Below are 23,336 nucleotides of genomic sequence, written 5' to 3' on the forward strand. Positions count from 1 at the left end.
GAAAGTTGAAGTTTATTTACTTAATACCAGAACACCACTCTCCCAGGAAACTCGTCTATAACTTAATCATGAGTGTTTTTAGTGCCACTAGTGCTCATGTGTCAATTACATCAGACAGCATGGGAAAGAACTTCGCTTTATCCGGCAATTATGCATTAAGTGCCAATAGGGGTTCTAGGTTTGCACGTGACATGGAGTGGCAGGCCAATAGCGCGTTCACAAGCCTCGGGGGCTGGGCAAAACCAACGAGTCAAAAAAATCTCACGTTGTCTGCAGTATCCCACACCCATGGGCCCCTCACTTCTGTAAAGGAGCATCTTGTGTCTTTTCTTCAGGGCTATATTGAGTCATAATTTCACAGCACTTGGTTTTGATTCCTTTGTTATTGTTCCTATTTACGTTATTGTAGTTCTTGTATGGACAGCTAGGTAGTGAAGTGGTACAACTCTGGCCCTGGAGTCAGGAAGACTCATCTTCCTGAGTTCAAATTCAGCCCAAAATAGTAGTAAGCAGTGTGACCCTGGGCAAGACACTTAACTCTGTTTGCTTCAGTTTCCTCATCTGTAAAATGGGCTGAAGGAAATGGCAAACCACTCCAGTGTCTTTGCCAAGAAAACCCCAAATAGCGATCAGGAAGAGCTGAACAGCACTGGAAAAACAACAAGCCATTGTATACGTTGCTTTGCTGGTTCTTTAGGTTTTTTGTTTGGGTTCATTTTGTTATGAGTAATGCTTCTCTGTGTTAATAATGTTCATTCTTTCAGCACAGCAATATTCTGTTATTTTCACTAGTTAGCCATTCCCCAAATTGATGGGCATCTACTTTCTAGTTCTTTGTGAGAGATACAACGAAAATGTTCGTTCTCACAAATTCAGAGCTAACAGCTAGAGAAGTAACTAAGTAAAACAGGATACAGTAGGTCTCCTCTTGTTTTGCTGATAGAAGTTGGTTAATCAGAACAAAAGATTCCATAAAATTGAAACAACTGCTAAAAGTAACTAGGAAAAATAGGATAAAGCTATAAAGTTATCTTGTTTTGCTGATGGAAGTTAGTAAGTAGGACAAAAGTTAAGCTTTGCTCAGAGTTTGCATGCTTAAGGCTTATAAATACTAGCTTCTCTACCTCCAGGAGGGGGGGCTAAGACACCATTTAATGAACAAGGGATTTATGAAGAAGGAATAGATGTGTAATAGGTATACTGGAAAGTTGTGCACTCTGGAGTACTCTGCCAGTGAGGAAACAGAGAAGGGACTTTGCTGCTGGGATTAGAGATAAATAGTGAATTCCTGCTTTGGTATGAAATGGTAAATGTCAAAGCAGCAAAATTTATTACAGGAGAATCTTAAGGAAGTTTTTACGTTTCTGGCCAGAAGTTGGCTGCGCTCTCCTTCAGGGAGGAGTGAGCACTGAGTACAGAAGCGAGAAAAGCTTTATACTGTTAATTTGGAGCAATCCCTCCCATCAGAAAGCTGGTTGGCCAGCTCACTTCCGGTTACAATCTTCCCTTTATGCCCTCATCCATGTTGCTCCTTAATGTGTTTAAACGTGTTACCCATCCCTGGTCGTGTGTCTCATGATCCCTTAATAAGGCTCTAATTTTATTCGGGATGTGTCAGTTAATATTATATCAGCTGATTAAGCATGCACAGTAGCAATTTTGAGCCATCTGGTCATTGTCCCCAACTGGTTTGAGCTGGATAGGGCCTTATCCTAAACTTGCGTTTTTTTCTTGAAACCACCAGCTTGCTTCTTATTGGCTAAGCCCACTTATAGTTCAACTGTTTCTTTTGCTTTGAAACATCTTGGTTTTTTTGTACTCTCAGCACTATTCTAACTTTGTGGAAACTTAACCCTTGCCTAACTCTCACAATTTCCTCCTCTTCTCTCAATAAGAATTATGTTTCCACACTTTTCCTACAGTATTTTCTGCATGTTTCTAACAGGTACAATGTGTCCTAGTCCACAGGACACCCATGGTTGCAACTGTGTAATAAACTGGGCTTCTAACTTCATCCTTCCTGAGTTTGAATGAACTATTTCTCACATTTGCTACCAGTAAAAGGGCTGCCATGACTATTTTGGGGCTGTGCTTGTCTTTTAGGAATCTGCATTGGTCCATAATTTCCATTTCTCCTCTGAAACTCGCACGTATGTATCTATACCCCATCTTGGTACTTATGGCCCTGCATCATTATTTCATAGAAAACAAGTAGCTTTTGCCTTTTTAGAGGGTGCTGCTCTCATTTTGGGGGGTGGGGCAAGGAAGCGCCTCATATGTTATTTGCTTTCAGGTCTTCAATGGTCATTCTTCCCTTTCTCCCTTGTGTCAAATTCTCCCACTGTCTAATTCTGTGAAGAGGTCAGGATTCCCCTCTACTTCTTCAGATGCTTCTTCTTTGCTTTTATATTGAAGCCCCTCTCCCATTAAAACAACCACCACCACAACACTTACTTCTCCTTGACAACTTGAACAGAGGAGGGATAATTCTCAAGATCCTTTACCTTCTCTTCTGGGAGGGAGATCAGTTTGTACTTTGAGAACAGGTGGCAGTTAAATTTTTTGTTTTACACGAAACTGCAAATCTCTATTACATGCAGTTGCTTTTCTTTTTTTAAGTATATAATAAATTCAACATGTAACTTTTTAAGCTGCCTTGTTTTTCTTTCTGACCTTTCTGTTTTGTTCTATACATTTATTTAAAAATGCTTTAACAATCCTCTTTTCTTTCTTTTCTTTTTTCTTTTTTTCTCTTCATCCCTATTCCTAAATCCTCTCTTCCAACCAATATCTTCTGTCCTTGTTGAAGGAAAAAAACAAAACAAAACAAACCTTTTGTAGCAAATATGTATAGTCAAATAAAACAAATGTCCCCATTGGCTCTGTCAAAAATTGTGTATCTCATTCTGCAACTGGATTATATCACCTCTCTATCAGGAGGTGAGTAGCATTGTTAGTACTCTGGAATTGAGGCTGGTCAGAGATAACAGTTATTTGCCCATTGCAGAAAAACAAATATCCTACCGTTTATTCAGGTCACAGCAAAGTAATTCCTGCTTTTTAAGCTTGTTGAAACCAAGATCCTGTGTTCTTTGTCATTTTTTTTTTTGTTTTGGCTAATAGCTCTTGGGTGGTTAATTCTCCTAAAGAACTTTAGTGCCAAAATGACAAATGAGTTTCTTCAATCCGTCTCACCTCATTAGCACCTACTCACCTCATTAGCACATTGACAGAAATACCCTTCCTCTCTCGGTGACCTACTAACCTCCTTTCTTTTCTTTCCCTATCTTTTTTAGTTTGTATCCTTCTTCAGTTTTAGTCCTCTTTCTTCTTCAATTCCTCTCAAATTTCCTGCCTCAAATATTTCTCTTTGGCCTTTTTTTTTTACAACTTCTAAACCTTTCACATCTTCACGTCTTCATAATTAATTCTCCATATTTTCCATTCTTCACGAAAGCTTGCCTCAAAAGGTAGGATCTTCTTTAAGCATCTGACATCAATGCTAGGTTCAGAAATGGTGACTAGAAATCTTGTTTTTTCTCTCTCTGATACCTGGGAAGCATGTTCCTCCAACTTGAGAGAACATTCCCCACTTATCCTAGAACTGATAAAACAACCCAATTTCTTTCTAATTAGATCTCTTAAACATTGGATGCTTAAGAGAGCAATTAAATGGTATTCTTCAGATCATCCTGGGAAAGAAGGGGTCCTCCAAAAATTTCAGAATTCATTCTATCAGTAGATACTTTTCACTTTTGGGAAGAAGAGAGGAAGGGGTCCTAGTAAGACTATACTTGGGGCAGCTAGGTGGCTCAGTATATGGAGCACCGGCCCTGAAGTCAGCAGGACCTAGGTTCAAACCCAGCCTCAGACCAAACACTTGACACTAGCTGTGTGACCCTGGGCAAGTCACTTAACCCCAATTGCCTTAAAAAAAAAAGATTACACTTAACTATACTAGGTTCTATTAATTGAATTTTCTATTTTGCTCCATTAGTCTTTTTTTCTATTTTTTTTATCCAAGACAAGACTTATTTTATCAGTTTAAATTTATATATTCATTTACATAATTTGAATTCTGTAAGGTAAATTTCCTTTTGTACTGATCTCTGACAAATTCTGTTCCATAGTTGCTCATGTTTTGCCAATCCATTTTCCATATTAATGTTTTGTGGCTTTTATCTATTTTATGGATATAGCTTAGTGGCATTTTGATTGGCATTTTATTAACTCTATAAAATAATTTGGGAAGTTTGGCCATTTTTTCCAATGATTTGCTCAACTTAACATTGTATTGAATCTATTTGTTCAGTTCTTTAATTTCAGACAAACTGTTCTGAAGTTTTCTTTACATAGATGTATATCTTGACAAATTAATGCCTAAATATTTGCTAAATTTTGTCATTTTTATAAATTATATTCTCTATTAATTTTTCTGATTTTATTGGTGGTAAATAGAAATGCACATGATTTTTGTGGATTTATCTTATGCTCTGCTATTTGCTAAAGTCACTTATTAATTTGTTTAATATTTTTGTTGAATGTCTTGGGTTTTACAGCTATAAAATCATCCATACAAACATCTATATTTTAATTTCTTCATTTTTACTGCTTATGACTAGTCATGTGTATATGCGTTCTGGTGCTGCCTACTCTTCTGTTATCCCTTGTTCTTCCTATGTGTCTAGCTCATCTCCTTTTTCAATTTTTTGGATGATAATATTTTATGACACTTCTTGCATACAAAGCATTGGAATCAACCTATTTACACTAACTACACATTTCTCCATTGTCTTCCTTTAAATTTAATTCTTTGGAGATGTGGTTTCCAAAAAATGAGTCTTTGTATAAGGGAATAATTTAGGATTGTCAAAAACACTGCACCATTTCCCAGATTTAATCTCCTCCTATTCAACTTCTTCCCCATCTTCAGGGCATCACAAACACTGTAGTGGAGGTGCATTGAAATATCACCCTTAAGCAAGTGCAAGTTCCTATAAATAGGAGATCCTATAAGAAGAAAGAGATTAATAACATAAACATAAATTGATCCCTAGACCAAAAAAGAAGCAAAGAAAAGGGAGATGTGTGTTACTGGTATTTACATGTGGACCTCTTTTCTTTAAACCTGCTTTGCAGAGACATCTATTTCTCTGGTTAATGGTCTATATCAAGGGATATCTTTCTAGCTCTTTAGGATCTTTATAATAGCTTGGGCAATAGGCAATTTTTACCAGTTTTTTTTTTCCTGTGTAGATTGTTATACTACTTTCTTTCGAGTGATTGTGGATCTCATTAAGGCACTCTTTCCCTGGGTTTTATGCCATCAGGACACTTTCAGAACAATACTATCTACTAATAGTCTCTACATCTGTTGTTATTATTCAGTTGTTTTTCAGTTGTATCCGAAAGTTGTGTCCAACTTTTTGTGAGGCCATTTGGGGTTTTCTTGGCAAAGATACTGGAATGGTTTTGCCATTCTTTCTCCAGCTCATTTTATAGAAGAGGAAACTGAGACAAACAGGGTTAAATGACTTGCCCTAGGCCACAGAGCTAGTAAGCTTCTGAGGCCAGCTTTAAACTTAGAAAGGTGAGTGTTCCTGACTCCAGGCCCACTACTTTATCCACTGTGCTACCTAGCTGTTCCTTGTAAAAGTAAACTGATGTTAAATAGTTAAATGTAATTGGGGTACTAAGCACTGTTAGCTAAAGACAGGGAAACAACCAGTGGGGACTCAGGTTGATGGTATTAGTGCAGCGTTACCCCCAACCCCCCAGGGGACTCCTAGAGCCCTTAGAGGGAGATGTAGTGACATGACTCTGGGATAGTGACCTCAGAGACATATTCACTACATGGAGAATATTAAAATATCAATAAGCTTCTCTCTCAGATAGCTTCAGAGCTCCAAGGAGGGCCAAAAAGAGTGACAATTTCAAGGGTCTCTGGCTTCCCATTCCTGAGAATGTAAACATAGCAATGTTTTGATCACTCACATTTTATTTTCAGCTGACAGTCAATACTAATTAGGCAGAAATGCAAACAAACTTTAAAGAACAGAGATAAGCTCTGGAACTGGGTACTCACTCTCCCTGAGAAGAGGATAGAATGCAAGGAGAGAGAAGCATCACCATTGCTGTTCTCAAAAAAAAACACCGACAGTTATAGACTCTCTCCTCATCTCAGCTCTGGGTCGCATCTGCCACCTCCTCACCTCTCTTTTCATTCCCCCTTTCCCATCGTTGTAGCAGAGGTGCTGCTGAGCCCTAGTGTTTCCTCCATATCTCTTTTCCCTCACTCAATTTTCCCCTTTTCTTTCTCCATCTCTGCTCATCCCTGCCTGCCATGACATCTTCTTTTCCTGGGTGAAGGGAAAACAATATTGTTTCTTTAAGGCACAATCCCTCTTTAGCTCATGAATCAAAACAGACTGAAGAGTTTCTTTCCCAGCCAGCAGAACTTTATTCTCAGTATGTATATCTCCTTGGTAACAGGAGCTACACACAGATGAAGAAACTGAGATTGTTACCGTAAGGATGCAGATCTGTTCTGCCCTGATTATACCAATGTAAGGACACAAAATGTTCAAAGGAATAGTCCTACCCTAAGGGGAAAGTACTAAGATACTGAAGAAAGAAGGGCAGTCCATGCCACCATGTATAAATGTATTAGAATTTATTAGGTTAATTGGGGGAGTTTAAGTGAAGTTTACTCACAAGACAGCAGTCCTTGGTGACAGCAAGACAGAATAATGGATCCACCCTTAGGTCAGATCAGATATAGAAGCAGAACAAAGAAGGCATAGTGCCAGGGGTGGCCCAGGATCACAGGAAAGTTTCCCCATGAGATGCTTGTTCACATTCTTTCAAGGTAGCCTATATTAACGGGAGTTATAGATCATGTTCTAACACTGGTTTCCATTGTACAGTAATTAGCCAAGCTCACACATCCAGTTAAATGTCTGAGGTGGGATTTGAACTGGTGATGAGGCCTGGTGTTATTTCCATCACATCACACTGCATCTTAATGAAAATGGCATAACTTTTTTAGGCATTTTTTTGGGGGTATGGTGGTAAGGAAATACCATTTAATACATGGTCAGGAAGATTTCTGTGTTAATTTCTTTTCAGGGTCTTACCCTTCCTGAGAATCAATACTCTTCCAAAGGTAGCTCTAAGCTGCAATAAATAGGTCACTAATATAGTCTTCCTCAGGAAAAATCAATCCATGTATAGTTTAATTAAATAACTTTGATCTCATAATAAAATTCACAATTTTTAATTTGACTGACAAGAAAAAAAGCCAAACACAGAATGTTTGGCTGAATGAGGCATTTTGAAGATTCTTTAGCACAATGCTCTCGTTTATCAGATGGGAAAACTGAGGCCTAGAGAAGTTCTTGAAGAGTATGACTAAATAGGAAGAAGATACTGGGCTATGATTCAGGGCATGATTTTAATCTCTCTGGACAGGATTTTCAGAAATGAGAACTAGATGAGATCCTGGATAAAAACTTTGAAGAAAAAAAAAAGATTCCAGTTAATGAAAAAAAAAATTAAACAACAACAAAACCAAAACATAAAAAAACCATCCAACATTGATGTTCACCTACTGCATCATTTTTTGTTTAGTCTGTGCTCTCTAAACAAATCTATTCTACTCGATACAAGTTCGGGCCGTAGATTGTGAAACATATTTTGCTAAATTTGAGAAATAAGGTTGGGAAATTATAGAAAGAGAAATGAAAACAGGTCCCCCTTGACAAATGTTCTTGGAATACAAAAATACACTCTTGTTTAAAGTAACCAGTGTGTTTAATGATAAAAGATGAAGAGCTCACATATTTCTCAAATATATGATACGTTCTTTTTTGTTAGGCTTCTTCTAGTCCTTTGGTTAAATATTCTTTTCGGGTTTTCTTCTTACAATTTATTAAAACTCTAACACCGAATGAATGATAAATAGATTTCAAGCTAGGAGGGACCTTAGAGGTCAGCCCTTCTTATTTCACATATAGCTATGGGTGTATCCTATAGAACATGCTGCAGAGCTCCCCCATATATAGGTAACTGATTCACTGCTGAAGAGATGATGAAACCATCCCTTATTACGATCAGTAAGCAGTAACAACCAATGGCTCAGTGGATCTTAAAAAGAGAGTGAATGTTCACTTGCCTGCCCCTCCCCCACCTCTGTTCAGCCAGCCAGGACTGTTGGTACTTCCCTTTGAAGGGATGGGGAAGGGAGATGTTACCCTTCCCCTGACTAGGGCTGGAATGGTAAACTAGGAGTACAAGGTGGCTAAAGTACAGATGTTGGTTTAGAGGAGCCTAAGCAGGAACACTGGGGCCCTGACTGTCTTTTCTACTTTATCTTTCCTTATTGAGATAGATAAATGAGAAACAATCCTCAGATGGACATTTCTAGCCTCTGAGGCAACTCTCAGTATTCCAGATATCTAGGTTTCCCGTATCAATTCTTTAGTCAGAGCCGACTTGTAGTGGCACGAGTGTTCCTCCACCACAGCCTTCTTAGAGAAGATGACCATATGACCAAGGATAATGAAGAGGAGCTCCAGAGCCTGGACTGGCTTACTAGAAGACATTGACTTAAAGTATATTGTTTAGATTAGACAACACAGAGCCAAGGTAAAACATTAAACTGCCTATTCAACCATTCCACAAATTGCTTCATGTCTGATGTTTAAGTCTCAGTATAACGTTGATATGTTACTGTCTGCTGTTGAAGTATTTTGTCAATGATGATTGTGAATCTCTTATGTCAATAATTTCTTTTGGGTAGAGAAAATAAATAGCTGTCCTTTACCAGAATTACACTGTACTTTGAGTCAATCTTTCTACTTTCCCCTTTTGGGTAAATGTTAGACAGTGAGCCAAATCTAAGTTTCAAGTAATTTTCCCTGAGGTTCTAGGGTGTGGGAGGAGGTGTGGTGTTGGGGACATGGGGGGGTTATGGGATGAGGAGGGGAGGAGAAGATCAAAGGAGAGAGAGAGAGACAGACAGAGAGACAGAGAGACAGTGACAGAAACAGAGACAGAGAGACAGAGAGAGAGAGAGAGAGAGAGAGAGAGAGAGAGAGAGAGAGAGAGAGTGAGACAGAGAGAGAGAGAGAGAGAGAGAACTAACCTCCTCAAGCTCCAGAACTAAACCTGGTCCATTCATGTAGGTTGTTGAGAGCTAAGAGGGGACCCTTAGGGGTTCAGGAGAATATGAGCACTCTGCTGCCTCTTGGTCCAGCAGTGGTTCCTTATTGTTGCATACAGATGAGGAAAATGAGGCACAACAAAATTGTTTTGCTCATCATATAGGTAATGAAAAGGTAGGGCCAGGATTAAATCTAGGTCCTTGGACTTTTGGTCCTAAGTTTCTTTTCTTTCTTTTTTTTTTAGGCAATGGGATTAAGTGACTTGCTCAGGGTCACACAGCTAGTAGTGTCAAGTGTTTGGTCTGAGGCAGGATTTGAACTCAGGTCCTCCCGACTTCAGGACTGGTGCTCTATCCACTGTACTACCTAACTGCTCCTCTAAGTTTTCTTATCTGAATAAGTAGGGGATTGGACTCTATGGTCCTTTCTAGTTCTGGATCTGCGAATTCTATGATTTAAAAGTCGGGACTTTTTCCTATTTAGTCCTATTTGTAGGACTGAAGAGATCATAGGGTCATAGATCTAGAACTAGAAGGGAACTCGGAGGCTACTTAGGTCAACCCCCTCATTTTATTGATTAAGAAACTGGAGGTTAAGGTCACTCAGGTAGCAAGGTTAGAGGGGTGGAATTTGAACTCAGTTCATCTGACTCCAGGGTCAGTGCTCTTTCCTCTTTGCCCAGAGCCTTCTAAAGCTTACAATAAAAAAATTCAAACACTTTTTTCCTTCAAAGGATGAAAAGGTTTTGACAACTTTTTTTTGGGGGGGGGTCAGGTTTTTGTTTCTTTGCCTTCTATCAGTAGCTAGAGTCAGGGAAAGTCTCATGTTTGTTAGTCCTATGTTACTGACTGTGCAAGATGACTTCCAAGGCACTCTTTAATTCTGAAATTGTCATTACCTGATTCCTACTTCTGCATTGTCTTCAAAGATACCTTCTAGGTACATGATGCTGCCCTGCCTATTCTGGTTTATGTCATTACCTGAAACAAGAGGATGGGGCTAACGGCTATGTGTTTTTGTATTTATATTTTTTTCTGATAAGAATGAATTTCTCTCTCTTTTTTCCTTAATAAAATCAATTTTAAAACCCCACCTGAGCTACTGTAATTTAGCCAGATAATACAACCTTTATCTTAACAAAATTCATCAATTTCTGCTGTTAAGGGTATGCCCCATTTAGGCTGAGGATTAAAGGGGCAAGTGAAAACTGAGCTAGTGATAGGCAGCTAATTCAGAGGCTAAAAAAGTGGTAAAGACTGTAGCTGCCTGTCCAGAGAAAGCTCAGGAAGTCTACCAGATCTACCCATCCACCAGAGACCAAATACTCTGCGAAAAGCCCATTGGCTGCATGATCTTTCTGGCCTCATCCAGGAAGTTATGGCCTGGTGGCCAAGCAATCTGTCTGCCAGGAAGGCAACAGCCAAGTCCAGCCAGGAGCCAGCTCTAGAGCTGAGTGACCCGCATGATCCAGTTTGGAGTTGGAGTGACCCATTCAGCTTGGACAGCTTGCACTGGGAAGAGTCACCCCAACGGAGGATCAGATTGACTCATTTGTCAAAGATGCTGCACCTCACAGTGATCTTTAGGTCTGACTCCTCAGAGAAAGATAGCATAACAAGGTCTTGAAATTCTAGAGTTAGGAGTTGCCTTGGTCGGTCATATGTGTCCCCTATATGCACGACTTGATACCAGTGTGCCAAAAGTTCATGGTCACTCCTCTAGACCTTTTGTAAATTTGTGGGAGAGTATGCTCCTGTTTTTTGTTGAAAACTTTTTTAATGACTTGTAACTATTCTGCTTCCAGCATGATTTGAGCAAATGCTTTTTTTTTTTAAAGCTAATTGAGCCTACTGGCTGATAGTTAAGGGGAACATTTGATGGAGGCTGATGAGTTACAGTATTAGGAAGATGGTTACCCACCTTTCTGGGAACCAACCTTCTAGGGAAGTGAGCCCAGAGGGAGTGCTATATCAAATTTAATTTTCATGGCAAAAAAGAGTTTCTCAATTACTTTCCTTACCTTCCTTTCTCTTATTGCCTACTCTTTTTTCCCCCAAGACCCCAATAGAGCTAAGAGCAGCAGATACCAAAACAGAGGGTAGGGGGTGTTGGAAAGAATTGAATAGAATCCTTGATAACAATGAGCAGATTTTTTTCTTCTCTTTTCCCTATGAGAACCTAGTTTTGTAGGATCTGTTAATGTTCTACTAAAAACTTTAATGATTGAGTACCTGCTGTGTATGTAGCACCATTCTGGGTTCTAAAAGGGGATTACTAAATTGGAAGAAGAATCTGGTCTCTAATCAGTCAGCTGTATGACCTTAGACAAGTTGCTTAACCTCCGTGTACCCCAGATTCCTTAATTGTACATTGGAGGTGATAACATTTGTATTATTTGTATTACTTGATTAGGGTTGTTGTAAGGATCGAAAGAAATCATGTATATAAAGGCTTTTGTAAAGATAAAGTGGTATCTATCTATCTATCCATCTATCTATCTGTCTGTCTGTCTGTCTCTCCCTATATGCCATATATCTAGCTAGCTATGTAAATTATTATTTTTTTCTCCCTGGAAATCTTTTGAAAACGCATCCTTAGATTATTCATTAGAGCTGTAAGTTCACTTCACCCCTGGACTTCTCACACTGGAACTACTCTCTGCCCTTGCAGCCTCTTCCTTTGATTAGCTAGTTCCTCTCAGGAATTTTAAGGAAGACACCTAACCCAGCCATGTCTTAAATTCACTCCAGGATGCACTCTTAACTCTCTAGACGTTTTCCACCATGTCTTGTGAGCCATCCCCCCCACACCTCCCATCCTTCTTATATGTGCTATTTACCCCCATTAGAATGTAAGCTCCTTAAGGCAGGGACTATTTTGCTTTCTGATTTTATTTGAATTCTCAATACTTTGCACAGAGCCTGACACATAATAAGCACTTAATAAATTCTTGTTTGCTCTCTTGCTTGCTTTTTAAAGATGACTGTAATTTAGTACAAAGTACTTCTTAAAGTAAACACTTAATATGGACCCCTACTGAAGTTACATTTCACAAAGAGAACTACTGAATGTCGGAGGTCATTTGGTCCCGCCAGTGCCTGAAGAAGGATCCATAATGTAACCCAAAACAAGGCATTCAGCTTGAAAATCTCCAGTGTGGGGGAAACCATTTCCTCCTCTGTCAGCCTATCCCACTTTTGAATAGATCTACCTGTTTTTGTTTTTTTTCTGTCATTATATTATACTGCCAAGACTGAATTTATTGCTTCTACAAGGAGTATCACTCACGTATTTCAAGTGTTTAAACCAGACCAGAAAAATATGCCACTTAGGATAATTACAAAGACATTGGGATCATAACTCTGAAGAATAATGTGCTAGTGAAACCCTTCTGGCCTTTGTTTTGTTTTGTTTTTTTCTTACAATTGGGTGCAACCATGCCATACTTTATGTTGTCTAGCTTTTTCCTAAAACAAATTTACAAAGAAATAAAGTGCTATGAGACAGAATAATTACTCACATTTCTATAGCATTTTAAGTTTTACAAAATACTTTCATCATAATAACCTTGGGAGGTAGGTGGTAGAAGTATTATTTTCTCCGTTTTATATCAACAACTAAAGTCAGCCAACAACTCTGGAAAGAATGCTGTATTTGGCATTAAAGGATATTGGTTTGAATCCTTCTTCTGCCATTTATTTTCTAAGTGACCTTGGGCAAGTTATTTTACCTTTCTATGCCTCAGTTTTCTCATCTGTAAATTGAGAGATTTGAGGACTGAATGACCCATAAGATTGCTTTTAGTTCTAAATTTATGAGTATATGATTCTGTCCCCAGATATTGCAACCTCAAGGCCCTTCATCATCTTGGTTGCTTGTTCTCTGGACATTGCGGTGATTAAAAAGGTTCAAGAGGCATGGTTTCTGGGTAATTTAATCATTTTATTAATGGATGGTCATTTGGCCTTCTTTCTTAAACCAAACACAATCATGGCGGGCTCACAGTTCATATACCTTTCAAAGAGTAGGTGTTCCCCAGGGTGAAAATCAACTCTGATTGTTTAACAGTTAATGAGAGAATGAATATATTACAATGAGGAGATGAGATTGACTTCAAGTCACCCTTGGACAGAGAGGCTATTTCTATACCCAGACCATCCCCAGCCTTGGGCAATATAGACAAAAAGGTTTGTCTACACTCAAGCTTTATTGAATGGAATTCCTTGTAAAGTTGGGTGGGGTTGGATAGAGGAGAAGGTTAACTCAACCTTCAGAAACTAAGATTTTGAAAATAGAAAAGGGGGGAACTCGGAATCTCCCCACATAATTGGTTATTAATAATCATTTCTCTCAACATTCTCTAGCTTCTCAAAGTCATTTCTAAAACATGGCATCTAAAACCAAACATGACATTACAGGTGTGATCTGACCAGTGGGACCATTGCTTCCCAAATCTTGGGCACTGTGCCTCTTTTCATGCAGATGAAAGTCACGTTAACATTTTAGGCTATCATATATCATACTGCTGACTCATACATACAGCTGGCCCATTCATCTGCCTCCCCTCTGTCTTTTTCAGTTGAACTGCTGTCTAGGTATGTCTCACTCATCTTGTATTTGTGCAGTTGATATTTTAATCCATGTATAAGACCTTACATTTATCTTTTTTTGAAATAATATTTTAATTTTTCCCCCCAATTATGTGCAAATATAATTTTTAACATTATTTTTTTAAAATTGAGTTCCAAATTTTCTCCCTTCATCACCTTTTACCTCCCAAAGACAGTAAGCAATTTGATATAGGTTATATATGAACACTCAAGTAAAACATATTTCCATATTAGTCATATTGTAAAAGAAGAAACAGATTTAAAAGAAACCATGTAAGAAAATAAAATGAAAAGTAGCGTACTTTGATCTGGATTCAGACTCCATCTGAAATTTTTTTCTCTGGAGGTAGATAGTATTTTTCATCTTGAGTCCTTTGAATTGTCTTTGATCATTGTATTGCTGAGAGTAGCTAAGTTATTCACAGTTGATCATCATACAATATTGCTGTTACTGTCTACAATGTTCTCCTGATTTTGCTCACTTCATTTTGCATCATTTGTGTAAGTCTTTCCAGGTTTTTCTGAAATCAGTTTGCTAGCTATTTCTTATAGCACAATAGTATTCCATTAAAATCATAAAACATAACTTGTTCAGCCATTCCCCAATTGATGGGCATCCCTTCAATTTCTGATTCTTTGCCACCACAAAAAGAGCTGCTATAAATATTTTTATACAAATAGGCCCTTTCCCCCCACCTTTTTTTTTTTTAAAGATCCCTTTGGGATACAGACCTAGTAGTGGTATTGCGAGATCAAAGGGTATACACAGTTTAATTGCCCTTTGGGCATTGTTCTGAATTGTTCTCCAGAATGATTGGATCAGTTCACAACTCCACCAACTCAACCCCTCTCCAACATATATCATTTTCCTTTTCTGTCATATTAGCCATTCTGATAGGTATAAGGTAGTACGTCACAGTTATTTTAACTTGCATTTCTCTAATCAATAGTGATTGAAAGCATTTTTTCATATGACTATAGATAACTTTAATTTCTTCATCTGAAAACTGCCTGTTCATGTTCTTTGATCATGTATCAAGTTGAGAAATGACTTGTGTTTTTATAAATTTGAATCACTTCTCTACATATTTGAGAAATGAAGCCGTTATCAGAGTCACTTACTGTAAAAAATTTTCCCTAGCTTTCCACTTTCCTTTAATCTTGGTTGCATTGGTTTTGTTTGTGTAAAACCTTTTAAATTTAATGTAATCCATTTTACATCTCAAAGGCTCTCTATCTCTTGTTTGGCCATAAATTATTCCCTCTCCATAGGTCTGATAAATTATTCCTTATTCTCCTAATTTGCTAATTTACGTAGTATACCCATTTTGACCACATTTTGGTATATGATGTTGATCTATACCTAATTTCTGCCATACTGTTTTCCTGTTGTCCCAGCAATTTTTTTTTTGGTTAGGCAATGGGGTTAAGTGACTTGCCCAGGGTCACACAGCTAGTAAGTGTTATGTGTCTGAGGCCAGATTTGAACTCAGGTCCTCCTGAATCCAGAGCCGGTGCTCTATCCACCGCACCACATAGCTGCCCCCTGGAAAGAGAGTCTATCCCAGCAATTTTTGTCAAATAGTGAGTTCTTGTCCCAAAAGCTGAGGTCTTTGGGTTTATCAAAAATTGTCTTTTTAATTTACTCTTACTAGATTCAGGTCAATATTTTAACTTGTTAAGATTGTTCTAATCTTTTTAGATCTGAACTCTATCATTGTGTTACCTGTGGTTTTTGGCTTTGAGTTATCTGCATATCTGATAAGCATACCTTTTAGTGCCTTTATCCAAGTCATAGAGAAAAATGTTAAACAGCAGAAAGCTGTTAGCAGAGCAAAGATATCTCTGGGATACACCACTAATGATTTCTTTCTAAAATGACAGTCAAATAACTAATGACTACCCTTCCAGTCTCCCACTGAATGTCTACGTATACTTGTCTTATCATCTAGCTAAGTAGTCTCAGTGGCGGCTTGACCCCAAGGAGTATGTGACTAATTAATCAGAGGGTGAAAAGATGGGTCCTATCCCACTCTCCCCACAACAGCAATTGTGGGTCGTGCTTCCAGCATATTCTCCTCTAATACCCTCCCACTCTAAGACTCTCCTCCTGCCCCTAGATCATCCTTCTAGCAGGTGCTCTTTCAATGAATAATAACCCCCGTATCCCTTTTTTATTTTTGAGTGGGATAGAGTAAGTCCCAAAGATAAGCAGGCATGGATGGGACTGCAATCTGCATCACAGATTTCATCACGCTATCATCTCCCCTGAATTGCTAATTAATTTATGAAATTATGAAATGAGGCAGGCATGCTGGGACTATAATAATGTCAGTGGGAAGTGAGGCTTCAATCGCACTTTAACATGGCATGGAGGATATAGGGCCAAACAGCACAGAAAGTAGAGAGACAAGTGGAGTTAAAGGGGGTATGGAGGCAGACGGAGTGGGGGACAGGCATGCGGTGGTGAAGGAAGTCAGGCAGCATGAGGAAGAGGAAAGGAGGAGGAGAGGTGCAGATAATCGTGCATGTAACCATGGATTAGAGTTTGGAGCATTTGGCAGCATGGACCCAAATAAAGATGGAAAAGTCCTGGAGTGAGGGGAGGGGAGAGGAGGTAGGACAGAAGTTTGAGGTCTCATTTTTATAGGATTTTGCGGGGGACAGACTAACTCTTATCTGTGCCACCTTGGGTTAAATTGATTAACATATCCAGATCATCTCAAAGTTCTCAGTAAAAGTTAAAGTCAGCATATTCACATAATCTCAAAGTTATCAGTAACATTTGGGATCTGCTAGTCTTACTATAGATGTCTGGAATTTATCTAATGTTTATGTACTATAGGACCAAAAGTCTCTGATAGCAAAGCCTAGATGGCTTCCCCTGATTCTTCACATGTTACCAGGATGTGATTTTTGGTTAGTATATGACAACATTTCTAAATCATACTCTTTTGATCTTTGGGACTGTGTGTACACGACTTCTAGGTTCCCCTTTATAATCTTACTTCCTTATGCTGGCTACTTCTAAACTTACTATACTGACTAGAAGAGGCTGCTTGCGGTGGTCAGAGTGACCTGAACAAGATATAATTTTAACACATCTTTCAAATCCACTTCCGTTCTACATTTTGCTTTTACTACACTCCTTTCAGTCATCCAGTTTGACTGCCTCAGTATCATTTTCAGCTCACTCTCTCATCCCATGTATCTGATCAGTTGCCAAATCTTGTTATTTCTACTTGTGCAATATCTCCTGCATCTGTTGTCTTCTCTCCGATCACCTAGCCAAAGCCCTCATCACCTCTTGCATGGACAGCTGGAAAAGCCTCTTATTTGTTCTCTCCCCTCTCCAATCCATGTTCCATACAGCTGCCAAAAGGAAGCACAGGTCTGACCACACTGCTCTTCTTTTCAGTAAACTCCAGTGATTCCTTGTTGATCTAGGACCAAATATTATTTTATCTTCATCTCATTCTTTATAAATGTTTATTTTTATGCATTTTGTGACATACTTAATTATTAATATAGTAGTACTTGTATATAATTTATAGGTAAATTTACACATATTGGAGTGTGGACTCAGACATTTTTAATTAATAGAGGCATGTAATCAAGAAAGGTTTGAAGACTGTTGATCTAGCACACTTTGACCCATTTACAAGATAGATCCATTCTATAAGAATAGCGTGAGAAACTTTATTTTAATATTTTGTTAAAATCCAGGTAAACTATATCCATTGTGTTATGCTGATCTATCAATTCAATAGGACTGTCAAAGATGAAAATTAGATTAATTTGACATGTCCTATTCTTTTAAAATTCAATTTTATTTTTTCAACTAAGATTGGTTTTCTTTTCTTTCTCTTCCCTGCACTCCCCTGGAAATAAAAAAGAAAAATAAAATAATTGTAACAAATGACATAACCTATTTTTGACGAAGCTGCGCTGTTTCTTAATGAGCATCTTTTCCCTTAGATATTTGGTGACTATCTTTCTCTCTCTCTCGTAATATATTCTATAATTTTTTTTTTCAGGAAAAGAAGTTGAATTCACTGGTCTCTGGTTTGAAGACTAATCAGGTATCTTATCCATTTTTCTTATCTATTGTTTCTTGTGAATCTCAGGTTGCCTACTTCAATTGACACAAGTTAAGAGTATATAGTATCAAATATATTTTACTAAATTGATGCACTTTGAAAAATAACAAAGAGAAAGTAGTTCTAGTTTGATAAGTTATTCATTGAATAAAAACATTCAAGCTTATTTCAAATCTGAAGAATATTTGATGATGGAAGATTAAAATAATGCCATATATTTTCTTTTAAACTTTTACAAAGGGCCTTTACTTCAAAAAGAGAAGTACGAACATTTTCTCCTAGCCCTTGGACAGTCTCCCTTTTTACCACTGCAGTTCCTGGAGACAGTGATCTCAAGCTTAATGGAGTTTCTACATGGGATTGGTTATATCAAGTTTACATCCAGTTATGGCATAGCTGTTTGATGAGTGTGCTTCTCTGTTATTCATAGCCCACATACTTCTTAAGCTTATTAACATTATTTGTGAGTGGGCTAGTACTTTTTCTATAGCTCCAAGAAATGTTGTGGAAATATTCTTGATAAAACTTGGCAACTGACCAAACATGGAGGGAGAGGGAGTCAGAGAGGGAGAAGGAAAAGGGTATCCAGTACACATGCATGTCTGAAGAGATATTGATGCTGTCAACCATAGACAAGTCTGAAGAAGGGGAGAATTTACATTCAAATATTGAGATCTGCTTCAGACAAACTAAGTTTTAAAGGCTGGTTAGGACATCAGGGTGAAGATAACCAGCAGGTAGTTAGATATGAAGGACTGGAATTCTAGAAGGAGGTTAGGACTGGATGTGTGTATTGGGAATCATCTGCATAGACATGGTGATGAATACACAGCAACAGATGAGATCATCAAGAAAAAGTATATATAGTGAAAGTAGAGAAGACACCCCAGGGAAGAATCTTAAAGATGCTCGTGTATAGACAGTAGGAGACAGATCACAATCTAGAAAATGAGACTGAGAATGAATGGTCATGCTATTAGCAAGAGAACCAGGAGAGAACAGTCTCTTGGGAAAGAAGGGGGAGGAGACTATTCAGGACTACATAGTGGCTAATAGAGCAGAGAGATAAAGGAAGAGATAAGAGCAGAGAAAAAGCTGTAGCAGTGGCCTTCTCATAGAGCATGTTGGGGAATAGACTGATGCCCTGGTTATTTCTGGGGACAAGTATTCTGGCGGGGACATTGTCTTACTGTAGTTTCAGGAGGGCGTGGACCCCTATGTACAGTCCAAGAAAGGGTGTCGATACTCCTTACATATCACTGATGTTGCCAGTGGAAAGAGCCTGAGGGACTGGTTGGGGGCATGCTTCTAGTTACTGTCCTGGTATCTGGGAGAAGGGGTGAGGTCCTACTCTGTTGATACAGGTTATCTAGAAAATGTTTTAGCCAATAAACACTTGATCTTTTTAGCAAATGGAAAGAGATGGTAGGTAAGGGCAATGTTGTTTTATATTGCAAACTTCTTTGTAAACTCTATAGAGAATAACCAAAGATTATGAGCAGTACTGCCTCCTAAAATTGCCCAAAACCCTAGATGCAAAACCAGATGAGTCAGTTAACAAGAAAACTTGACATAAGGCCTCACAGAGTTATATCAGTTTGAGAGCAGAAATAAATGAAATGGGCAAGGGATTAGTGAAGTGATTAAAATTGGAACAAATTTTTCTGTGTTCCTATAACAACCTGTTTTCATGATCAATTATTGCAGAAATACCATACCAGGACTCTAACATCAAAGCTCCCAGTTGCTATATAAGGCAGTTGAAATGACACTTAAAAAGATGGATTAGGAAAGAGTGACTGGATTAGATCAAATACATACCACATTGAGGAAATCTGCCAAAGTCAGCAGAATTTTGAAAACGTTGAGGGATTGTTTGGCAAGATATTTTAGTGAGGGAAAGATACCAAAAGAAGGGAGAAAATAATGGACAGTATTATTCCTTAAAAAATAAGATACTTGCCAACTTGTGTGCCAATTTTCTCATCTTTGTAAGTCTTTTAAAAAATCATTATTACCCATGAACCAGCTTGTAACTAGTACTTCAAGGACATGTTCGTAGGGTTTATTTCCTGGAAATTACACTCTGTGTGACTTGAACCTCCACATCAGAGTCACCCTGAGGACCTCTAAAACCAACTTACGTCTAGCTACTCAGTTAATTTTATTTTTTAAAATTTATTTTATTTTCAATTCACAGAACAAAAGAATCATTTCCATAATACAGTACAATAAAAAGATGATTGCACATGAAATTGCAAAACTACGGTGTACAACTTGCTATCCCCTCCAAATATACCACAAAGTTATCATGTAAATTTCTATTTTTTCCCCTTTTTTCCTTCTTTCTCACCCTCCTTCCTCCCCCAGAGGTGGCTAATATTAAATACAAATATATGTAAAATTATTCTATACATACTCCTGTTTATCATGTAGATAGCTTCTTTCTTCATATTTTTAATTTGTATATTTATAATAGTCAAAATGACTTGGTCACTCAAAGTCATTCTCAAAACAATGTTATTGTTAACTGTATACAATGCTCTCCTGGTTTTGCTCACTTCCATCTTCATCATACAAATGCTAACAGAAACTAAATCAAACAACAGAATATAACTAAAAAAAGCAAGTAACTAAAACAGAAAAGGAAATGAGAAAAAAATTAGAACTATGATCAGCAACCATTTGCTAATTGAGCACTTCTCTATTCTCCTCTTCCCTAGCATAGTCTACAGAGAAAATTTCCTTTTATCCATTGATAGTATCCTTACTAAAAGGAAATAGGCTCTCATAAGCGATTTTTCTGGAGGACATCACATCTTTACAGTCATGTAAAGACAGGGAGAATACAAGACGCCAATTACACAACAAACATTTATTAAGCGCCTATTATGTGCTAAGCACTGTGCTTACCACTGGAGACACAAAAAAGGGAAAAAGCAAAATAAAACAAATATCTCAATCTCTACTTGCAAGGAATAATAAGAGCTATCATTTATATAGCACCTACTATGTGCTGAACACTTTATAATTATTATCTCATTTGATCCTCACAACAACCCTGGGAGACAGGGTAAATAGAAGTTAAATGACTTGCCCAAGGTCACACAGCTAGAAAGTATCTCAGTCCACATTTGAATTCAGGTCTTCCTGACTCCAGGCCCAGCGCTCTATCCAACATACCACCTAGCTATCTCACAGGCTAGTGGGACAGACAAGTAAACAACTGTGCACAAACAAGATACAAACAAGATAAACTGGAGATAATCACAGAGAAAAGACACTGGCATTAAGTGGGATTGGAAAGATTTCTCATAGAAGGTGGGATTTTAACTAGGACTCAAAGGACTTACATTTATTGCTGGTTAATTATAAAACAGCCTTGATTTAGTAGAGAAAAGCACAAACATCAAAGGATCCTTTCATGCATAGGTGTTTGGATCATACAATATTCCTTGATAAATGTTTTTGGTGGGAAGACAAGTTCCCCTTGGGGAACTTCAAGAACTGAATTTCCCATAAGCCTGTGTGGTAATTTCACACACTAATGGCAGGCTTCCCCTCCTGCACTGCCCCCAGCTGATACAGTCTTTCAAACCAGGAAACTTGTGAAAAGGGTGGCAGTGTGGAAAAGAATGCTGAGGGAAGTTAGGAACTAGATGGCAAGGAAGAAATGATTATAGCTGCTCTATGTAGCTCATGCTGGGCCTCGCACAGCATTGACAGCAGCCCCCGTGGGATCTGAGGCAGGATGCAGGGTTCGGTTTTCTCTTGGCTCCTCAGCAAAATGTCTGCATATCTGAAATGTGCTCCCACTGTAATGAGAAATGTCAACATTCTCTCTAATTACAGCTCCAAGAAGCCTATACGCTGAAGATTTGCTGCTATGGAAATATGTAAAAGAAAATAACACAGGTCACCCACACAAGTTCCCTCCAATCTCCTGTGATTGGTTGAGCTTCTACTACCTCTTCTGCTGAGGAGAGAGACCGAAGGTTTGGAGGGAGACAGGATGTCTTTTATATTGTATCAAGATGCAAGGGGGAGTGGAGAAGGATGAATACGTAACCTGGAGATTAAGAGGATGGGTGTATTCTGGGCATGATGTTAAGAGTGGTTTTTTTTTACTGCATTTTTCTGATTTTAGCCCCTGTTTCTCTTTTAAGTAAATTGCCCTTTCCCACCACTACAGTGTAATATTACGTGATTAGCATAGCAGCTGTTCAAGGAGAGGAAATTCAGGGAGAGAAAAACAATAAGGGGGACTTGGAACATTAATTTGAATAGATATGAACACAAATCGGGTTATCCAAAAGTAGTGGAAGGGACCTTTTGCAAATACAACTGAAAAGATAACTTCATTTAACTATTCTCTGATTATTAATGTCATGCCAGGTACAAGTTACACATGCTTTGTCATTAGATTTATGTTAGGGAGATAGATTAGGGAGTGTATAAAGGAGATGGATACATGCTCACCAAAGGTCTTTGACACCGTCAAGGAGGGTGACCTAGAGGGAGTTTACATGGAAGAGGGTGTCTTTATAAATGATGAGATCCTCTACTACTGTTTGTGCATAAGTTTATGCTGATTGCTTTGAGATCCAACGTGTTATCCAAAATTGCTCAGAAGAGATTGGCTTAAAAATCTATACTTACTGGAGAGAAAATGCCTTTCTGATGACTAGTTTATGAGTTAGTAATCAGTCCATAACATCAGAGAGATGTAATATTGGGAAAGAAATTGGACCAATCAGGTAGTGAGAGTGAGGGGGTACAAACAGATGGACTGCAGGGGTGTGAAACTGACACCTATGAAATGTAAAAAGACCTAGAAGCAGGAGTTCTTAAGCTGGTGTCTGTGAATTAAAAAAAAAACACTTTTATAACAATATTTCAAAATAATTGCTTTCCTTTGTATTTTATTTCATTTTCTATGTGTTCCTATGTATTTTCTTTTCTCTTTCTCTCTCTTTTTTTTTTGGCTAGGCAATGGGGTTAAGTGACATGCCCAGGGTCACACAGCTAGTAAGTGTTATGTGTTGAGGCCGAATTTGAACTCAGGTCCTCCTGAGTCCAGGGCTGGTGCTCTATCCACTGCGCCACCTAGCTGCTCCCTATGTATTTTCCTATGTACTGAATGTTTCCCATGGTGCCCTAGCCTTCCCTCAACTATCACAGGGGTCCATAACAGAAATATGGTTCAGAATCCCTGAACTAAAAGAAGGAACAGTGGCTAGATTCTCTGTGAAGGATCTATGGGAGAACATAGGTATGAATTGCATTGGATAAGAAAATGTGGATGGGTTTTGGTCTGCATCACTATAGAAAACACCCCATTGACAGAACAAATCCATTTAAATATGTGGATATATAGCCCTTGACATTTTATTTAACCTATTACAAATTGATTTGGATAAAGGGATATATGCCATCCTTATCAAATTTATAGATGACAAGAA

The sequence above is a fragment of the Phascolarctos cinereus genome, unplaced genomic scaffold, assembly GCF_003287225.1.
Source record: "Phascolarctos cinereus isolate Bilbo 61053 unplaced genomic scaffold, phaCin_HiC Scaffold_2;HRSCAF=192, whole genome shotgun sequence".
In the NCBI taxonomy this organism is placed as follows: domain Eukaryota; kingdom Metazoa; phylum Chordata; class Mammalia; order Diprotodontia; family Phascolarctidae; genus Phascolarctos; species Phascolarctos cinereus.